General features: G+C 39.1%; 1 long non-coding RNA gene across 1 annotated transcript; it reads left to right on the plus strand.

The window, feature by feature from the left end:
* Window positions 1-1,580: 1,580 nt before the first annotated feature.
* Window positions 1,581-11,850, plus strand: LOC135233816 (uncharacterized). Its single transcript, XR_010323950.1, has 4 exons — window positions 1,581-1,753; window positions 2,599-2,691; window positions 9,774-9,840; window positions 9,991-11,850. It is a non-coding gene; the product is annotated as an uncharacterized LOC135233816 (long non-coding RNA).
* Window positions 11,851-22,667: the final 10,817 nt, after the last annotated feature.

Genomic DNA, 22,667 nt, shown 5'->3' on the forward strand with positions numbered 1-22,667 from the left:
CAAGACCAGAAATTTACAATGCACCTGTTATATCACACAATGTGTCACACTGAATTCAATCAGTGACTGCTTATAGTAAGCTACTGGCCATGTTCTCCAAGAGCTTTAGGTGTAGTTCATGTTAAAGATTGTCATTTAAAACTTGTTATCCTGACAGCTGAAATGGGTAGCTGTATGACTTCACATTTTTGTTTTATAGTTACATCGATTTTGTCATTTGAGTATTGATTATGTGATTTTAATAGGCATTGGCTTTCTGATATACAAAGATGTACAATGTGCCAAATGTTGACATTGTATTTTATTTCATGTCCTTATGGAATAGTGGATTGGACTGAAAGGTATTTCCATGGATTTGTGTATTACTGCATTTGACCAAAGTTTTCTTGACTTCATTGTGGGGTCAGATCTAAGGTTTCAATGTTCATTGAATTTTTGGAGACGGACACCCCATTTCATTGTAAGACTAAAAATGCTTAATGATTAATGTATAATATTTTGTTTATAATTATATTGGCTTATCAGAGCACTATCAGGTTAAATTGACAGTGAATTTGAACATTTTCGCCAGCTGTTATGTACATAAAATTTAACACAAGTATAAAAGAAAAAATGACCAAAAAAATGTCTGGAATTTTTATTTCCCCGCACCATCATTCCCAACTGACTTGTTGATAAAATTTATAGTAGGTATGGGTTATTTATCTGTTCATATCCACATTAATAAGCCAAACCAGTCAGTTAAGCAATCCACATTAAATTACTGTTTTTATTAGGCCTTGATTTAAAAAATCAATCTGAACCCTTTTGGCAATATTACGATATGGCTATATAGATATGACTGAATTCATAATTATGCTTTTTAGTCATACGGTCTAAACCAATTTTACAATTAGCAAACATCACCATAAAGGAGTGGATAGGTTCCTTGCACTCATGGGACTTGCCCTAGAGTATTTTAGGGATAATGTGCATAATGCATAATGGCATTTTGGGCTAAGGCAGTGGTTTTGATGTCAACTTAGCCATTTCTCAAAGAAGGGGACATCTAAGGACCAATCAGAGTTGGTTAGTTCACAGCATGTCTCTTTCCATCATATGTCCACTGCATGCCATCTATAAACCATATGTTATGTCACTGTATCAGCTTCCATAATACTTAGGCTAGTACGGTGAAATACACTGTAAAAATACAGTGTCAGCTGCTGCAACCAATGTACTTCTGCTAAATAATATGACAATATTGTCCAGCAAATTTTATCATTTGTATGCTGATTACACTCTACAGTCGCAATAAAAATTACCATATTTCCCTGATCACATTGGCTTTGAATTAACCTTTTCAGTAGCCTAATGATCTCTTAAAGTTCAAACTTAGTCATTCAAAGTTAAAGATGTATAAAAGATAAAGTGTATACTAAAGAGTTAATATATACTTTACATTCATATTTTTATTTTTAAATACAGAAAAAGTAATTAAAAATAAGATCTGCTTATAAAATCTAAGCAGATTTTTTTTTTTTTTAATTTCTTTTTTTTAATTACTTTTTTTTTTTTTTTTTTACCAGAAGGTGGATCAGCAAGTATCGTTATCTACACAGAATAAGTAGGTACTGAGCTGGAATCCTGGCTGACGGCCTACCTATGTGGAGTTTGCGTGTTTTTCTTGGGTCCATCATGTGGGGTTCATCCGGGTATTCTGGCTTCAGCTCACCGTCGAAGCTATGCAGGTTAGGTCTAAATTTTCCATGAGGTAAAAATGTGTGAGAAAATGGTGTGTGGGCCCTGTGATGGATTGGTAGCGGTCCTAGGCTTGGGCATTCTTAGCAATTAAAAATATGTAGAATACCCGCACACTAGCAAATGCTGTCTTATGGTTTTGTTTTGTTTTTACTGCCAGTTGGCTAGAGCAGCAACTTGCTAAGCAAAGCACTCACGGCCTGCGCTCCTCATTCGGCGAGCCAGTGCGCCCACTAACTATTCAATCCATACTCCTGACGTGTGTTTTAGAAGTTAAAAAAAAAACAAAAAAACATTTTCTTTGATATTTTGCAGTATGTATCTTCTCTTAAGTTGCAGCACGTTTCCGGTTTCCGTTGTGACGTTTGATTTAGCTTTTTGTGTGTCTTGAAAGTTTTCGTTTCTTGATTTGAAGCGCGTTTCCCTTGAGGTTTGCGCTTTCGCTTTTGAAGCATGATTGTCCTTGCGAGCACAAACAACGGCCAAGAGCCTAGATTGAATGTGTGCCTAGATCGAAATGAGAAAGTTAATTCTGCATCCACTTGAAGATGTCAAATCCATCTGGTGCCAAATTTAGGAAGAAAAAAGAGCAAGAGGAGTAGCGTGCAACAGACAATTGTATTCCGTTATCATTATTTTATAGGAAATAGTTATCGATGTGATTTTCAGGTTCAGGTAGCCTAAGCTGTAACTAGCTGTTCACTAGCTAGCTTGGTGTATGCCGGACGGGCACAGCGCTGCTTAACAGCCTAAACACTGACAGTAGAAGGTTAGCATTGTTTTAGGTTAATTTAGTTATATTGCATGGTCAGGATTGTGCCATGTTCCTGCCTTTTCACCCAATGTATGCTGGGATAGGCTCCAGCCCCCTTGTGACCCTGACCAGGAGTAAGCAGTTTTGAATATGGGTGTCTGGATGGATTATTGGAATGCATTTTGCATTACATAAATGTAAGTAATTCAGATTTTGCCATTGAACTTCAGTTATAGACCATCTTAAAAAACAATATTTTTCCCTTGTGAAATGTTTGTTGTGCTTCAGGACCATGAGGGGAAACTATAATCACAGATCATCCCTTAATATGGTAAAGCTGTACCCTGATTCTGTGTCGTTTTTTTTTTTTTTTTTGAAGATGACTGTACTACTGATCAGAGAGCAGAATCCACATCTGTAATGTATTTTGTGATACCCAGCCTATTATTAAAAACATGTGAGTAGGGACTGGGTTTGCTTAATATTCCTGGATTTTTCACAAGACCTTTTTATTAAACGCACACCAAAAATGGTCTATTAAGCTCTTATAATTGCCAGCAAAAAGTCCTCAAAAGGTTTAGAGGAAGTGCTGCATCAATGCAATGTAATTCTGCGGCTTTTGACTCCGAGGCAATATTTAGCCCGTTGCATGGCTGTAAATGTTTCTTCTGAAGAAATATTTGGTGTTCATAAGAAATAATCAATTGCACCTGCTTGCACTGACAGGCCGTATAAGAAAGGATTAAGCAAGCCCAGCCCTGCGGTTCTCATGATATGTATGCACGCCTGGGGTGCCATTGTGACTTTCCGCCTCGTGCCTTTCCCACCGCCAGAAGTTTATGTATTAGGCTATATGTAGGCTATATCATGAGAACCGCACGGCTCGGAGTTTGTTTTGCTTATACCACGGCACTTACCGTTAATGAATATTAAATTGCGAGTGCGTAAAAAATAAAATTGTTATCAAGTAGAAATAATCACATTTTTGTTTGTGTATATCCCCCGAGAATTTGAATGTAATGCTCAGCTGACAACGAAAAAAAATGAATAGCACCAATGTCAAAAAAAAAAAAAACGTTAAAATGACGTTGATCTCGGAATAAGATAAACTATGGGCCTAATGATTAGCAGTTAATAACCGTTATTCAATGCTATCTCATTATAGTCAACATAAAGTCAGAAGTTAATAATAAATATTAATGTAAAAATATTCATATTAAAGTCATTTGCTTGAGATAGCTAGCTGGCTGACATTGTTAGTGATGCATAGTTCCAGAGTAAACACAAGCTATAGTTAAATTTAAGGTTCAGATGCTTGTTGAGCAGCAGTGTTCATGATTCCTGGTGGCACAGTTTGAAATGGCATGCGGAATACAGGCTGGATAAATTATAAATAAAATAATTTCATATGCATAGTTATAAGTACGAAAGAGAACCATACAATGTATGGAACCCTTATCATTCAAAGGGGCGACATAGCTCAGGAGGTAAGACCGATTGTCTGGCAGTCGGAGGGTTGCCGGTTCAAACCCCGCCCTGGGCATGTCGAAGTGTCCTTGAGCAAGACACCTAACCCCTAACTGCTCTGGCAAATAAGAGGCATCAATTGTAAAGCGCTTTGGATAAAAGCGCTATATAAATGCAGTCCATTTACCATTTACCATTCTTACCCTGGGATCAGATGAAGCACGTTTCTCTCTGTGTAAATCGCAGTGCGGGGCTGAGGAAGTTCGTGTGTCTGCATTTTGCATATACTGTCTGGCATCGCGAAGTAGCGGTGCACAGCCCGTGTGTTTTTCGAGGACAGCTGCCAACGGGATAGCATGACTCTTTACCCAGAGTGTCCAAAAGCCACATTCGGTGTCAACAGCTCCTTGAAGAGGCCTGGATATGCCTGGGGGCCACATTATACGATAAGCACATAATGTGCTCCCCGGTTTGGGAGATGTACTGTGTGCGCGGTTTATGTGAAGGGGTTGCGTCCTCTGTTTATTTGTCTTCTGCTCATAGGGTGCAATTCCCGGGGTTTGTTTTGGAAAATGGGATGGGGACAGAGAAAAACTTTTCCCTCATCAGCTGGAGGAATTGATTCCAGTAGACTGTGGATCACCTGGTTGGTGAATTTTTGTGGAGGAATCCTCCTCCGGTAAAACTAGTGGATAAAAACCACACACACTTTTTCAAATTAATACATGCATCCTGTAATGTGTGTGCGTGTGCGTGTGGGTGGGTGTGTGCGCATGTGTGAACTGCAGCAATAGCCCTTGAGTCCTGACATTTTCTGAAAACACTGGCTGTCTTTGCAGTGGGAATGCTATGATGTGATGTTTTAAAAGCCTTGATGGCTACTAAAACCTGACAAAGTTGGGCAAAGACATAATTTTACTCCCCCTTTTCCATAAATCACAGTATTTCAAGGATTAGAGATTAAATGGGATGAATTCTGCAGAATTAAAATAAAAAACTCCATGAACAGATAATTAACCGTGGTTATGTAATAGCATGGAAGGGGACAATGGGTTCATAATTATTTAACTTTTCAGTGCAGCCTCTAAAAAGCTCTGGTCTCCCCAGGGTTCTTTGTATTTTTGGCTTAAAGGATTGAATTCTCTTTACCTATCCATGTAATTTATACCCCTGAGTCCAGTGTTGGCATAATTGCTCTTCACTAGACTCCTGTACAATGCGCTTTTTGTGCGGTGGAGACCAAACCCGTAAACTCACTGTGCTAAGCGATGTCCCACAAGAACATTAAATAGTTTCAGCATAGACTAACTTTGATTTACTGCAAAAACCTCAATGATTCATTGGCCTGCTCAGAGTAGCTTTCCAGGCATTGTGTTAAATAATTTACAGTGAAATATCCATGCGCAAGCACATAATTTGGACTCTGTCAAACAAATGTGTTTTGGTGTTCCTGTGTGTGTGTGTGTGTGCGTATGTGTGCGTGCGTGTGCGCGTGTATGTGTGCGTCTGCGTGTGCATGTGCGTGCGCATCTGTCAGTGCATTAGATAGCTTCTATCATGATGACAACAACATATTTTTCTAATTTCCGCTGTTGCATGGTAACAGATCATATCAAGAAGCTGTCTGTACACATTTCCAGGAGCAATGACTCTTTTCTTGGGTGATGCCTCAGAGAAGGCTTTTCTTAAAACATTTGTTCAATTCCTCTAAGCCAGTATAATTAAAGAATACCAGTGCTTTTTGATCTTTCTTCCTTTAGTGTGTTGTAAATAAAGTATTTTAACATGCCAATGATAGTTAATGGGGCTTATCCAACTTGAGCACTCCTGCTAAATCTTTTTCACTTGGTCCATCCACTTTCATATGTTCTTGGTTACCCTTGTTCTCACCTTGGCTGGGAAGGGGCAATTTCTCATAAGCAACCAGAACATATGTCTCTTCTGTAAATCCCCCAGAATGCATTACACTGCTTTGAGTGCTGGGAGGTGGTGAAGACAAATTGACCTGATTTGGCCGATGCGGTCTGTCACATTGTCAGTGTTGTGTTAATTTCCTCTCATGAAGCATTCAGACCTGACCCCCAAGACCTAGTGAGATCTCTAGCTGAGAGGATGAACAGAGCTTTGCTGGTTTTCAGCTGAGCTGTCAATCTCATTTTCATTTCTAAGTTATATTCATGCCTCTTCAGTTGGTACCTTATGTAGGCTAAGCCTTGTGGTTCACTTGAAGCTCGGTATGAAATGGTGAATGTCACTGCTGTGCCGCACTGCACAAATATCTATCATCAATGGAAGTACAGACCTGTACTGACAGAGATACTAAAGGGTAAAGTGCTCCTGATATTGTGTATTGATATGTTAATTTAATAAATAGTGAGGGTCAAAATGTGTACTCACACAGGCCTATATAGAGGCTCTTTGAATCAAAAGCTCATCAATACTGAAGATGATGCCCTGCTGGGTTGTTGCTGTTGTACCCATGAACTATGCACTTAACCTGCATTTTGTTTCATTAAATTATCCGCTCTATAAATGGATTGAATGTAAAGAATGTGAGGTGTGTAAGCCCCTCTGGATAATACCATCTTCCTATGAATTGCCTTTGTAATGAAATGAAATACAATCCATGTATTGCACCTGCAAAGGCCCATCTTCCTTCTCCCAGAGGAGTTTAACACCACAGCTGTATTCTCAACTTAACTGGATACTGTCGGCAGACTTAGAAGGGCATTCTGGATGCCAGGAGCTTTGGATGATGCACCCAGGTCATTATTCTAATGCTATGGCTGTTGAGTGGCTCATTCAGTTAAGGCACCACAGTGTGGTGCATGGATGAGCCCCACAGCCACAGTGCAGACTATGGCCAATAGCTTTAAAGATTGGCATGCAATTGCCAATTTAATCTCACAGGGTACAGCCAGGTTTAGTCTGTTAGGGGTCTGCACTTCATTGCTCTCTGGTGACCCCTGCTGGGCAATCAGATGCCTATGGACTGCATGCCAAAGTCACATATGAAATACTGTATCTTCCTCATATGTCACAAGTATAGTGGATGGTTCTTCAAAGTGGACATTTCTTTACCTGCGCATAGACAATCCAAGAAGAATATTCTTATATTGTTGCTTACAGATTCTCTTTTTCAAACCTATCTTTAAAAGATTTGGTCTTTACGAAGCATATGCAAAGTCAGTTTTCCTCTAATCATCAGCACAGCTGTAGTAAAGATGCTCATTAATCTGCTTTAGAAAATGTCAACATGCATATAAACCGTAGTGTTGGTCAGTGTGTTCCAGGGCTTGGTGTTATGTGATCTGACCACATGGAGTTACTGCTTGGAGAGTTAATGAAGGGATGTGTTATTACAGTCCAGCTCCCTCCTGCTTGCGGCTAACCAGCGCTGTTTTAATACCTTCTGACTCGATTTTCTGCCTGGGTGAGAACGCTGACAAACACCTCGGTCCTCATAAACAGACACTTGTCTGCCTTGTGGTAGGAGATTCAATAAACGGCTGAACTTTCTGAATGAATTCATTTCAAGGGATCGGCACCACCATGTCGTAAATACGGCTTTCCTGCAGTGAAGGGCTCACAAACTCTATAAAACGCAGCTCAGTACAAACCTTGGCAGAAGCAGGCGGTGGTGTACGGAACATCCACTCCCGCTCGTTCCTGTCAGAGCTTCCTCTGCGTCTGCGTGTGCCTTCCTGCAAGCTGAGAGCAAATGGGCCGTATTAATCGCGTGCACGAAGCCAGCCATTTCCCCTGCTCCTTTCCCCTGACCAGCCAAGTGACGTCCATTTTATAGCGTCAACGGGCAATATCTGGCAGGAGGTAGAGAACAGATCCGAACATTTGGAGGTTACCGAGTAATTGCGGCAGACATTACGATGTGTACATTTGCATAGACAAGAAGTTGAAACAGGCCCTCAGTTGCTGGTTGTATTCTTTCACCTGGAACTGCTTAGCGGATAGCACTGTAAAATGGGTGAACCTCATTCCACATTTGCCTTCTGTGCTCTCAAAAAGCCAAAACAGAATCTGCCACTGCTGCAAGACTGACATTTTATCCAAATAACAAGTAAAACCTGCTTCCCGCAGCAAGTCACCTGTAGCTTATTGTCAGAAATCAAGAAAACTAGCATAAACTAGTATTAACTCTTCAGGGGGGCCTTCCTATAACTGATTTACATCAGATGGGGTTTCAGCTTAAAAAAATAGCTATTGTTGGAGAGCTTTAATGTGTTTATACTGGTTTCTGAAAACCACTAATAATACATTGCCTAATTTATATATGTCAGATCAAGATGAAAGATATATAGGCCTATAAAGATGTAGCCTACTGGCCATACTGAATTTGAGTGCTGGCACTAACGTATATATGGTTGCACTATTAGTAGTGTCTGGCAGAATTTAGAAAGGTAAGAGCAGATGAAGTGAGTGATAGGAGTTGTTAAAACACAGGTGCTGGGAAGAAGAACATTGGGGCACGCTTGGATGCATGACGAGTGAAGGGAACTGAGCTCTCTCTCTCTCTCTCTCTCTCTCTCTCCCTCTCTCCCTCTCTCTCTCTCTCTCCCTCTCCCTCTCTCTCTCTCTCTCTCCCTCTCTCCCTCTCTCCCTCTCTCCTCTCTCTCTCTCTCTCTCCCTCTCTCCCTCCCTCCCTCCCCTCTCTCTCTCTCTCTCTCCACCTTTCAGCAGACAGTAGAAATGGAATGTCTGACCTCAAAAACCTGACAGCTGCACTGGCTGAAGTAAATGTTTCATTCGTTCTTCGATTTTCTAGATCCTACCTGAAGTTGAATCCACGTGATGTTTCCCAGTGCCTACAACAGAAGACTTTCTTTTATGCATTGTGTGTCAACACATTGAGTAGAGTTAGTGGGCTGAAATGTTTACTGTTGTCAGTTTTAAATCACAATGAGCTCTTTTTTTCTACCATTACCATGCAATTTCTTATAAAAGGGAAATGTGTGGGTAGAAAACAGTTTTCCTGGTAGCTAGAAACACGTGAATGGGTATTATGCGTGTACACATTCACGTGTTTGTCTCATGCGAGTTGACTTGGAAGCAGATCATTTATGCGCAGTTGTGTGCTGCAGAAGTTTCTTGGGACACTGTCTGGGTTACAGCTGTTCAATCAACTGCTGCTTTGCCATCAGGTTGGAGCTGAGTAGGGGCACAATATATCAACATATGTGAACACAAGTATAGTGATCAGAACTTCAGGCTGGTTGATGATGCATATGTGACACCGTGTAAATACAACCCTGGCCATGGACGACTGACATACTGATTTATCATTCATTTTCTCTTTATAAGAACATGCAATTCAAGCATGATGTTTGGTTGAGAGTGAAGAATGATTATTATTATTCATATTATTAGTTCTACTGTGTATGGATTGCAGTGTGTGGCAGGTGTACATTTAACATAGCTAGCCTAGCACCCTTAATTATTAAAAGCTTACTAGTGCAGTTATTTCATGTGAAATCCAAACAGTGTTTCCCCAGAATCCTTCTGATTAGTCGTTAGTAAGGTACTGCCTGTCGCTGTGTTGATATTTGGATGCTTAAACTTTCATTTGGATGCTTTTCAACTTTCATTACACAACAGTGCTGCTCAAAGTGATGTGCCAATGGCATCAGATGGGAACTCGTTAAAACATGCATAGCCTTCTGTGGTTTACTGCGAGGGTCAGGTGCATTTTGTGCAGTGGCATTCCTTATTCCTGGAATGGCAGTGCACCACTGTTTTATTTTTTAAAGGAGAGCAGGCAGTCTGACATCCTTATGAATTTCTTCACTTTATTCAGATGGGAGGAAAGCAGAAAGGGGTACAGGAAATGCCGTGGCAAGGAATCGAACCCTCGCACACACAAGGTATTTATACATGGAATGTATGTTGGTCACCTGACGGATTGCCCCATGGCCTCCAATGTCACTTTGTTTAACGTATAGGGAATTGCTCTTTAAGATTATTCTGAAAGATGATGCATATCTTTTTCTCTTTTTCATGTACATATTTGAAAGGTTGGCAGGAATAAACCCTGGACAGGTCACCAATCCACAGCAGGGCACACACACCATTCACTCACACATTCATACCTATGGGCAATTTAGAGTCTCTAATTGACCTACTGCATGTCTTTGGACTGTAGGAGGAAACCAGATACCTGGAAGAAATCCCTGTGGACAAAACAGTTCTTTAAAATAAATGTCTACTGTACATTGAGGAAGGATAAGCTAGCTGTGTGTCCGACTCTATTTGGATCTACATCTGTGTATGCCTGAGAAAAGTATTATCCACGAACTCCATGTTTTCCAAAATTCTTCAGCAAAGAATGCCAGCAAGGGTCACAGTTGGACTGCATCTGTTTATTGTTCCGTTATACCAACAAGTCTTAACGTGACAGTGCAGCATAATCATTTTAACTAAAATTGAGCTGTGTAAAATGGATTGCATGAAAAAATAAGCTACGTGCTAAGCTGTGTAAGTTATGTCACTATGTATTGGGTGATTGTTATGTGACAGGTAGCAGTGAGAGTCTCCCTATTTATTTATTTATTTATTTATTTATTACTGAGGCAAGTGAAAACTACCCCTGACCTTTACAGGGTGGCTTTGAGAAAGCTTAATGACTTTGATTAGGGGCTTTTCCCCCCTCATTCCAACCTGTAGTCAAGCAGAAATTCTCACTGGAAAAGGATTATATGACTTCCTTTGATGGGCAGTGTTTCTGTTTTTACAGCTCAGGTCATTGAGGGTTTACAAGTAAAACTGGATCTCATTAATTCTGACCCAGACAAGGGATTTCACAGTCCAGGACTAAATGCTGTCAAAACCGGTTCCTTATGCTTTAAATCACCAAAGTGAGGCTGCCTTTGGCAGTTCTTCAGACGTCCAGACTATTTTATTTGATATCAATATTTATTGGAAGGTTTTTCTAAATGTTAAAGTCAATTTTTGTCAATATAAAATCAGTCTGCAAAGAACCATGCTGTAGAATCATCGATAAAGACATTAAGTTGTTTTTATAAAAATTCAAAATGATACCACATTTACCATAGGGAAAAGTGCATTTGTTTCACAGTGAATAACAATTTAGCTTTAAACAGATGCTCTTTTGCAGACACAGCTGACTTGAAATATTTTTTTATGGAAATACTTTTTTAATCATTATAGCATATATTAGAAAGAATTCATTGCTGCTTTGAGGCATATTGCGACAATTTCTTTTGACAGTTGCACTGTGTGGACAAAAATGCAAGGAAAAACTGCATGTAGGAAAAAGCCTTAGATGGAGTATTCAACACAATACAGCAGAACATTCATTTTTTTGACACCCCCCCCCTTTTTTTTTTACACCTTATATGGAATGTCAAATTATTTACCGACATTCAAAACTGGACCCTCTGCTATTGATCAAGAAAGAGAATGATGCTATACACAGATGAACCACTCAGCAGCCTAGCAGTATGCAATACAATGCGAAGGCACCTTGACTAACCTCGAACTTGGATTTTGACATGGATTTTTAGCACCGATGTATGAGTAAGGGGTGTGCAGCAGAAGCTATAGCCTTCAGAAGTAAAGGTTAATAATGATAAATAATGTCTAGATAACATGATCTGGCATGGCAGTCTGCTGCCATGTTGTCAGTTGGCGGCTTTTCCCAGCAGCCCTCTGAAACCTATGGTCACGGTATGTTTGGGTATCGATTGACGATTACACGGATAAAAGATCACATCAGGGTTTGCGTTTCAAGCAGAGCAGAACTTTCCTGTCAGGGCAGGCTTTCATTCTGATAAGACCCCTTAGGAGTTTACACTTCTATCCAGAGCGACTTGCTCGAGTTTTGAATTTTTACATTGTATCCAGCTAGATATACACTGAAGCAATTTAGGTTTAAGTTTAAGGGAATTGAACCTGCAACCTTTAGGTTACAAGCTGAGTTCCTTCACACTGCTGACCTTACAGTCACACGACTGAGCTTTTCCTTACATAAGAATTGAATCAAAACCCATGAGTGCAGTAGGTCAAAGGTATGGTAAACCTTTCTTAATGTAGTTTTTGTCAACACTGGTCAGAAAATTGTTTGTTACAGGCAGAGATCTGTGGCAAAAGGCAGCAAACATTCACTATAAAAGTTCAAATTAAAAAAAATTTGTTTTTTTAGCAAATAGAAGTGGGTTGTGGTGTGACTGTTTTCCCATTTTTTGAATATTGTCTGGCCTGCCCTGCTGCCAACCAATAAAGCCAGTGTGTGGAAAAGAGCAGCTCCTCCATTGTTCAGATGAAAATGTCACACTCTATTTGAAGTTTCAAGGTTGTGTTCCAGAGGGACTGTGCTGAGTTCTTAGTTAAAAATGTCTTTGTTTTGCATGTTGAGAGCTTTTATTTGTGCTGCTTTCTGAGTCTGTTCTCTTTCCTGTTTGGAGGTTGATCGTTGGTCTGGTTTTATTTAGTAATCTGCGCTGTTCCTCCATGACCTGCTGAATCCCCATCTCCTTGTAGAATATGTTGATTGCAAGCATATGCAGACTCGCAAAGTTATTCAGAAATGTTTCATGGCAAAGTGATAGGAACGCATTATTCCGGAGAAAGGTTGAAAACAGGTTTATTGGTCGCTCTAAGCTATGCACATTGCTCACCGACCTGGAAAATGGCTTCATTTCATTTTTCTGGGGTAGAGATGCAGGAGAGAGATTCATTTAATTTAGATAAATGAATAAATATATTACAGCGATTCATTGATGTTCATTCTATTAAATCTCCCCCTTCTTTCTTGTGGAGCATATACCATTTCTGACAGAAACCAGGAGGACCACTGGGAAAAACTATTAAATTGCCTAGCAACACTTAATTTGAACCAACTAGAGCCCATCTTAGGTCTCAGATCCTGGTCCGAGGTCATTCTGATCAGATCTTGCACACCAGTTTGTGATTTTACGTACAAAAGAGTGTTGTTGTTGTCGGCTATTGTATTACTCTCTATCCTCCTGGAGGTTAACTCGAAACACCTTAAATGCGTGAATAATCTAAACTGGCACATTGTATACTTTGGCAAGCATAAGCTCTTCACATCACTGAAATGTACTCAGTATTTGCACGGTCCAAATTTGTGTCTTGCGTGTTCTGCCTCCACGGCCAAATGCGACCCATCAGCAGAGCGGGGTGGGGCGCGGGTAGGGGTGCGGTGGGGGGAGGGGAGGTTAGAGCTGCTGACTTGATTAACATAATCGTCCAGGAATCTCAGACATGGTTGCTTACATCTGGCTGCTGTCCTTTGCTGTTCAAACCGGTACAATAAATGGTGCTTTGACAGCTCATATGGGCTCGCACAGTCTGCTTATGAAAGGACAAATCCAATGGCCCAGCATTAAACAATAAACAAGTCTTTATCAGCGGTTAGTGGTCCGTCCCAGTCTAAATATTTCTGTCAGTCTACCTGATGTTGACATTGGCGACTCTTCTGTTTACATACTGGTGTGATAAAGCATTACTAACTGATATCATCAAGATAATGACAATACTGTTGACAGTGCGAAGGCAAACATTTCACTGTGTGGCAAGGACGCCGAGGCATTAAGTTCATAAATGCAATAGCTGCATTTTAAATGGGGAAAAGTTGAGAAATTAAAATCTGGATGTTAATGACAGATGAATTGGTCTTTACTACAGATTTGTCCCAAATCATTGTCACTATTTTTGTTGTGTTCCTGGAAGTAGCCTCCTTACTTTGAACAAATCCAGGCTTTCAAGCACAAAACAAAGGAGATTTTTTAGATGCTATTTCAGTGAAGAAAAAGAATCGGTTCAGGCTGCCTTGCTGTGCTATTACTGCTTGCTTGACTGAAATGTATCTTGAAGGACAGCCAGATTACACATTCAGCTATTATTTTAACGACCTCTCAGGTTATAGGTGCTTCACTAGCCTTTGCTGTATTAATCTTTATACATGTATACTTTGGTGGCTGTATGTTTTGGTTTAATATCTCTATTCGCAAATACCGCAGAATCACTTTAAACATCGTACTTCACACCGAAAGGTCCCCATGGCAACACCAAACCATACCCTGCTCAGATTAATATCAGATCCATATGTGTTCGGTGGACGGCCTACGTGTGATTTCAGCAAATTTGAATCCCGTGGAACAGAAGGAATGTTTTAATCCATGGGTAAAGTCATGCGCTTATGTATTCTGTGGTGGCGTGATTGTTAAATCAGGCCTGCTTGGATTGATTATTAGTTCCATCTGTTGGCTTCACTGTAGATCTTTTCTGGCTCTGGTGAACATGATAACTCACTTTTCCACCTTTAGCATTAGCTCAGAACATGCATGCTGTGGGAAGCCTTCACTCTCTGAGGACATGAACTGTAAAAGTGTTGTTTTAGTTTGTGTAGCTCTATGGATGTTGTTTATTTCAGTAGTACAAACTACTGTATGTGGTATGTTCTATAGTTTATGTAGTTTACTGATTTTTCATTGAATTATGCGACAAATAGAAACTGGTGAGCTAGAAAGGGACAGGCTTGATCTGAATGCTAAATGCGAGTAAAGTTGACTAAATTAGTCAATGCAAGTAAGCTTTACTTGCATTTGGTGTGTGTGTGTGAGTGTGTGTGCACGCACAAAACTTTATGCCATAAGCTATAAAACCACTATCCTTGTTTGGATTAAAGAAAATGAATGTTTAAAAATGCATTGGAAAATGAATAGTAAAAACTTGCTGCGCTGGTTATTTTAAAGGTTATCCTTATGTGTTTTGAAGTTCTAATAATTAGAGAAAAGCTACACTAAGTCATTCTCTGGTTATCGTCACATAACACATGCATTAGAGAGCAGGCAAGCCTCAAGGACAGTATATATTTGTTTTGCGGTACAAGGAACTGCTTGATTGTTTCACAGGATTTGGAGATTCCAGAAACCTTTGTTTTTTAAGATTACTGACAACATGCTGGCTCAGTGACTGCAATGCAAGCTTCACAAGAGCCTGGTTTTGGAGTTCCTGAAGTATAGTCAGTTTGGCAAATCATGGACATGAACTGTAATAGTTTTGGCTCTTGCAAGGCATTTTTGCTCTTTCATTTCATTCCTCTGGGCTTAGAGGATAGCTTTTCCATTCAAGCAGATGCATCCATTCTATTCAAGCCTCTAAACTAACATGGAGAGCATTCCCAGACCTGTAACAAGGTGATGGGTCAAATCTGGAAGTGATGTGAAAGTAATGGTGTAATGACAGAGTGACAAGCTGTTCTGAACAAAAAAACTCATCTGTTCAAGACTTCATGATCTTCACTGATTGTAAGCAGTGCTGAATCAGCTAGCACTGAAAATTATGCTAATGTGTGTGACTGTTTAAGGGAAAGTGCCTCTGAGTGTCACTTGGTTCTCATGCAACCTTGTTTAATCAAGCTTGAGATGTCCGTAAAGCCCATGAGTGGCTTGGGTCTCTGACACTGTTACACGGTTACACATCTGTAAAATTAGGTATTAATATTACATTTGAGATGTGAAATGTGAAAATGTGGTTTAATTATATAGAGCTCCTGTGTCATTCAATACTTTTCGCCATGGGGGTATTACATCCTTATATAATGTCCACAAACAGGAAAGATTATATATGCTTAGTCATTATGAAACAAACTTTAGCCTATGGTCTTTGTCCCTTCAGTCTGGGCTTACATGGACCTCCCAGGTTACAAATAGTATAAACATGTTGCCCATATGTTTTTCCTGAACTGGCCTTCACTGATCTTCTCCCACAGTTTCATAATTTCCATTTCCCTCGGAGGTTCAACTTCCTAGTCTCAATTTACTATATCTGATTTTTGGCTAATGCTGGCTCAGAATTGTTCTTACAGAGACATGGAAAAAAAACTTGGAGCTTGTCCACTGCTATATGCTCTTCATATGTTCAGCATATGTACTGCATAATTTTACATTAGTACCAGAAAATAAGATGTGTTACTAACTGAAATGTTTACGAATCCTTTGTTGTCTGACATGCCTTGTAGCCAACTCTATGACCAGCTCTAATCAAGAAGAGATATTGGAATGGTCTTAACCAGATTTTGACTACAAGGTTGCCAGAACATGTCAATTAATCTCCATCTCTCAATTTCACTCTCCAGATGGTTTTTACAATATAGGTAAGGGACATGCCCCACCAAGCCGCAACTTGGCAGATGGCATACCTGCTATCCCAATATTGATTCAGCAAGAGTTGAGAGATAATTTGTACCTCTCAGCTGTTTTACCTTTGGCTGTTGGCAGGTTGGCTGTTGTTGGTGTGTTGATGTACATTATGCTTGGAATATCCACAACATATCGGAGCTATTTTTTGCAGTTATCCACTCAATGAAAAAGTAGGAAATAGCCAGATAGAATGAATTAATGACGTGCTTACTGTTATGTCACAATAGCTCCCATCTCTCTCAGACACTAAATAAAACTTTCAACGCTTTCATTAAACTTTCTTTATGTCTCCCTTGTCACCCCAGACCACGGTTACATGCTGTTAACTGGCTGCAATGGGTGCAAGTAAATGTAGGTGGTCTTGAATTGACATCCTTGATGAATAGGAACAATGCCAAACTTTCAGACCCGCATTTCCGCACATGTAAACAAAATGCAGACTTGAACTTAAAACTACGGAAGGAAATAGCGTATGGCATGTAACAATGCCAAAGGATTTTCAAGTTAAAACTGTTTATGTACAAGTCTGCTATGAAAAGTTTGCATATAAACACACTCAGAAATGTGTTTCCAATACAGTTACCCACATTCCTAAGGTTAGTTTTCTTATGAAGGGAAAGAAAAAAATGGTTAAATCACTGTATGAAGGGGCCTGTTACACCCCTGCTGGTAGATGCAGAACCACATGTTTGATGGGAATGTTTCATTCATTATTCATTGCACAGTTAAGATGCTTGCTCTTCTATTAGCGATGATTCAGGTGTGAGGAGATAGCTGCGTCCAAATTAGCCACCAGATAACATTGTTTCTCTTTGCACTAATATTTAATGTCTGTTATGCATGTCCTTTAAGATCTGGGTATTGATTTTGATCTTGTCTCGTCACATTTTTGAGTAAACGAGATTAACAGTAGTAAAGTGTCACCTGTTTCAGCTTCATTTCTGTTGATTGTTCTGTCGAGAACCCAGTTGAATGCCTGTTGCATTCATCAGCCTAAAGTTTTTGGAACACGAGTTAAAGGAACCTCACCTCTTTGGTAAATATATGCATGGATTATATGCCCAATTCTTTCCTCTGTTGTCTGTTTCAATGCAGTGAAGTGACACCAAAAATTACATCATGTCTAAACCTGAATGTCATACTATGGCAGTAATTTTTTGTAGTTTTTTTTTTTTTTTTTTGTAGGTCCTAAACGTTTGTGCTTAGATGGCTGTCCAGTTGCTTTTTTCCCCTTCAGATGCTGCACCAATAAACAACTTTTTGTGTTGCGTGTTGAAATCTTTACGTGCTTTATGATCCATTTGAGAAAAAGTACGAATGGACATACAGGCCTTCCGGGTTCACTCGGAACAGTAAATTGTCTCCAGAAAGCCGACCCTCCTGTGTGACCACAGCAAAAGCTTAGTGATTGCTCAATCTCAAGCGGCGGCGTCACACACCGATGGTTAAACAGGCACTTCCCTCCCTGTCCTCCAGCCGAAAAGCTCAAACAGCTGCTGATTTATGGCGTACGCGGTGTTATTTCCTACATTATTTATTGCTCCTGAATAAAAAGCAAAAAAGGAGGGAGAAGAGAAAGTTTTGCGTCATGTTTTCGGCAAGGCCTGCCAGGTGTAGACGCCCACCGGTCGGCATGATTTGCCGTAACTCGAATGCTGTTCTTCCCCCCTGAGTCCTGCAATGAGCTTATTGCAGCACTGGGAGAGCAGAGGATAGATCTGATTTGGTTGCATAGTCGAATTTGAGAGTAAGGAGAAGAGGGAATGCTCACTTTGCAGCCTAAAACCGTTGCGATATCAGCAACAGAAACCACACTTTTGAGCTGATTTCAGCTCTGTTTATGTATAAATATTCTATATGAATGTATACCTTTTTAAATTTTTGAATTCAAGGTCACAGAGCATGATTGAATTTAAAAGTAAAAGTATAATGCAATGCACAAGAGGCAATTTAAATTAAAAAATATGAGAACCAAGAAGTGTTGAGACAGTAGTAGTTGAGACAGAAGTAAATGTTCTCCTGCCATGAACTATAATTAATAACTCAAAAAATATAATCCAATCTGTTCAATTTATATATCCAAACATGCAATCTTTTTTGCAATAAAAAGTTTAACATTTTTTTGCTGGTTGAATGAGATCAATTTTTCATTCACAATACTGTGGCCAATAGACTTGCAAATAAGACAGGAGGCAATATAGTAAAAGATGTGTCATGTGGACCAGTTCTCATGAAGACAAACTGCAGGATAAAGTGTTTTATATATGAGCTGAAATAGGAAATTTAAGAGAATGTGCAGCATGTAGAGCAGTAATTCTCAGCAGTGGAGTGGTTTTAGTTGGGGCCAAGTCAATTTCCCACTTGATCTTGTTATAAACAGGAGGAACAATACGAGTTCTCTGGAATGAGAAAAAATCTGAGAAAAATAATCAAATCTGGCCAAATCCATCTCTGAATGTCCGGACATTTAGGACAATGGCATGAGGACAGATGATAGTACATTTCTACAAAAATATTGTTTAATCTATAAGCTTCTATAATTTCTGTGAAATATGAAATGAAGTCCCTTGAATATGCATGCATATTTATTTTGTCAGCTCTCCAGAAGCTTTTGCCAAAACTTGAGACAATGTTGAAGTATATACTAGCAATGTACACCACCCTTGGCCTTGGTATTTTTAAGTTTACCTTTATGTGACAAGGCTGTATCACCCATTAAGTACCTATTTTTAACCTTACTTTTCAACAAGTAGGAGGATGCAGTTGGAGGAGAGAGTGATTGACTGCCTAAATGTTTACATTTCCTCAATCGTCAAAAAATCCCTTTGAACTTCATATATTATCTTGATATTTACACTCAAAAAGACAGTTTTATAGATTTTGTTCTCCTCCAAAATGAATGTTCACTTGCAACAGCCTACACTTTTTTTCCCAGTGCAGCCTTTGGAAAAAAGGCAAACGTATTAGGTGGTCTCTAAAAAAGATTCCAGAAATACTGGGTTGTAATCATGACCATGCTTGCCAAATTTCCACACAGACAATGAGGTACTGTAATAAACTCACGGAGGAGTGTAGTTTGATTTCTGATTTTGGGTCTTGGGAGGTCAACCTTATTTTCAACATGTCTTTTTGTAAATAATTCTTCAGGATATGTATTACTCACTGATACTGACATAGAAACTACTACTCAAAACTGTGAATGTATCTGTACCGCACTAAAACACTGAATGTAAATGTTTTCCAAAATAGTGTATAGTACTGTGAATGCTTTGGTCACAGTGGAACTGAATGAATGTTAGAATTTATCATAATTCAGTCTTTGACACTGTCCAATTCCCATTGACACATTCGCCTCACCAATTAAGCCACTTAGTAGTCATCAATCTTTTCCTGTTGCTTCTTGTAGTCTGGACCTTTGTGAATATTCATTTGGCCATTTTAGTCATTCATAATCTTCTTTCATCTTGTTCATGACTCATTCCGCTGTCTGTTTTCCTATGTATCCTGAAACCCTAATTAGAGGTGGCACTGCTGAAATAAAGCCAAAGCTACATATGTACATAAAAGGACTCAATGCTATTCAATTTATCTTTTTTCCGGCACTAATTTTTAAAACTACGTTTCCCATCTTTACCACAACCTGGAACTTGCCTGCGAGCCAGTTCAGCACTTTTCCACACTTCAAGGTACACAGTTCTACACAAGCTAGTGCTGATCGTATGACAGGTGTGCAGTATCTTTCTGACTGAAAGCATGTGGAACCATTACCAACTTTAACCCAGCCTACTATACCCATTTGTGTCTTTCTCCCAATTAGAGCCAAATAATGACATAACCGAAGTCAAATGTCTCAGCTATGCAATGGCCCACTGCCCTGGGAAGATGCTTGTGTGTGAGTATGTTCTGATAGGTGGCACATATTGCTTGCCTGCACACAGATGTTGTTTTTCAGTTCAGTAATGTTATACGATTGTGCTGAAGCTCTTGGAATCTTGTGTGCTCCTTAATAGTTCTCCCTAAATAAAACAAGTCCTCGGAAAGCCTGCCTGATCATTTCTGACATGATTATTTAATCAATATGCTTTCTTCATTCTATGAGAGTAATTTGGTCTCTGTAGTTGAACACAATGGGCTTGCAGTCTCAACCTTTCTGTCTATTTGGACAAGACTGATCATTTTACTGCTCATTTTGCCATTCTGTCATCCTATCAACATCTTTAAACAAATAATAATACAAAATTACTGCTGGCAAAAAAAGTTCTTAAATTAAAGACACATTTGGGCAATACAAGAGTATTTTCAGAGTGACTGCTGTGCGTTGAAGTGTATTTCATAGCACAAGTGAATTTCCTTGTAACTTTGGCCCAAGGGGCAATGCCATTCACTGTAACTGTTGGCAAGGTCCTGTTGGGTTTTAAACCCCTGCAAATGGAACATATCTATAATCATAATTTACAGCCAAACATTCTTTTTTCACTTCCAAAATCCAAAAAGGATATTGAGAGGAGGTGGCTTTCGCTAAATAAGTCATAAACATTGCATATGATAATGGAGTGTTTATTGCACTCGGAAATAAAAATAATTACTGGGACTCTCTAGAAGTAAAAATAAAAAATACAGTGTAAGATATGATTTTTTGAAAAACACAAGCATCAACTAAATTGACTGTAAATTAAGCTGTGGTACCCTCTAAATAATATTTGTTGTATTGGTCAAAGCAAACTTTTCCTGTACCCAGATTTAGTTAAAGACAATAGATCCAGCCCATGCCTTTGTTTCTTTAGTCGCTCAGTATTTTTTTATTTCTTTAAACTGGACATAAAGAAGAAAGGACAGTAAGAATATTATTTGAATGGTTAATGGAAACCAGACTCATTCTGCTTTGGGTTGTTTATCTAACATTTAACTTATATTCTATTGTATTTGTATTGTACTGATTCACTGACTGCTCTATTTTTCCACTGCAGTTTTTTTCTTCTGTATATGAAATTCAGTGTTTTGGGACAAATTAAATTTAGCTTTTGAATTTAATTGAATAATATATGTGTGGAAGAGAAACTGGAACTGAATGTTTTGAATTTAGGAAAACTGAAAACCAACTCCTGCACAACCATTTCATCCCCCACAATACTTTCATCCCTCACAAGCATTCTGATCAACGTATGTGAAAGTATTTTTTTTTTTTGCTCCTCCTAAGGGCTGTATTTCAAATGAGATTGAAAATACCACTCTGTGATTTTTCTGTTGACATCTTAGCTGTTTGAGGTTTGATCTGAAATTTATAAAGTGAACAATAATTTATACTTATGCTCTTACCTAAAAGTATATAACAAAAGAGGCAGCATATAATATCTTATGAAGGGGAGTTCCCAGTCTTTACTATTTATGTCACACACATTTCTTACTTTTCTTCAGGGAGCCATTCTAGGTATGTACGCACACAATGATATGAGAGTGCAATTGGAGTTCAGAGCTGTTTACCATTCATAAGATTTTATACGTACACTGCTTCATAATTGCAGCATAGCCCTGGTCCCTACACCAATCACCTGACTAATGATGTTAAATATTTACATCATGATCATAACATGGCATTTTAAAATGTTCAATGTGTTTAATGCATTTTAAACCCTATGTCAGTCTGCTAGTGCACCTCTGTTAAGCCAGGCATTGTTTGTGTATCTGGCTATATTGCAGTGTCTTGCTGCATGATACCTTTCAGATTCACCGGAAACTTTGCAAAAAGCACTTTTCTGCTGTTTATTGCTTTTGGTTTGTTTGTTTGATTTTTGGTGTCATTCAATTTTTCAGGTCATACAAGTTCAACCTTGTTTATACCTTCCACATTATTACATATACCCCTATTAACATGGCAGTTATGCATACTATTAAATTACCCAGGCTTTGTAGTAGTGGTTTTGTACAGATCTGTTCTGTTGGTGGTTTGTACTATGAATTTGGGCACAGCAATATGTTCAATACCCCATGTCAATTGTTACTATATGTGCTGAAGAATTGAAATGATGGAAAATCATAAGACTGAATGACTTTATGGGATGTTTCTTGGAACAAATCCCTGAAATTCATAGCTGTGCATATAGCCGACCAGATTATACAGTGTTGTAAACACAGACACATTGACTTTGTACACTTTTAATTAATGAGCCATTGTTGCATTGCCTATAAGCTACTGTACATCTCTGCATGAAGAAACATAACAGGATCAAAGCAGGTGAGAGTGTGGAGCAGTGGTTGGGGAGAGTTGGTGTTTATTCAGTGGGATACTGCTGCTGTCTCCTTGAGCAAAAGGCTTGAATTTCTTCTGTGAATGTCACGTTGTCTGAATGGATTGCGCATAAGATGTAAGATATGAGCAGTAGATCTGTTGCATGAAGGCGTCTTCTTACCAAATGGAAAAAGCAGCAAAACTTTCCTTTTGTCACAGTGGTCAGTAACTTGTGATGTAGTCAAATTTTCTAACCAATCTCTTCAAACTTTGTACTGGA

The sequence above is a fragment of the Anguilla rostrata genome, chromosome 10 (genome assembly GCF_018555375.3).
Source record: "Anguilla rostrata isolate EN2019 chromosome 10, ASM1855537v3, whole genome shotgun sequence".
Classification (NCBI taxonomy): Eukaryota; Metazoa; Chordata; class Actinopteri; order Anguilliformes; family Anguillidae; genus Anguilla; species Anguilla rostrata.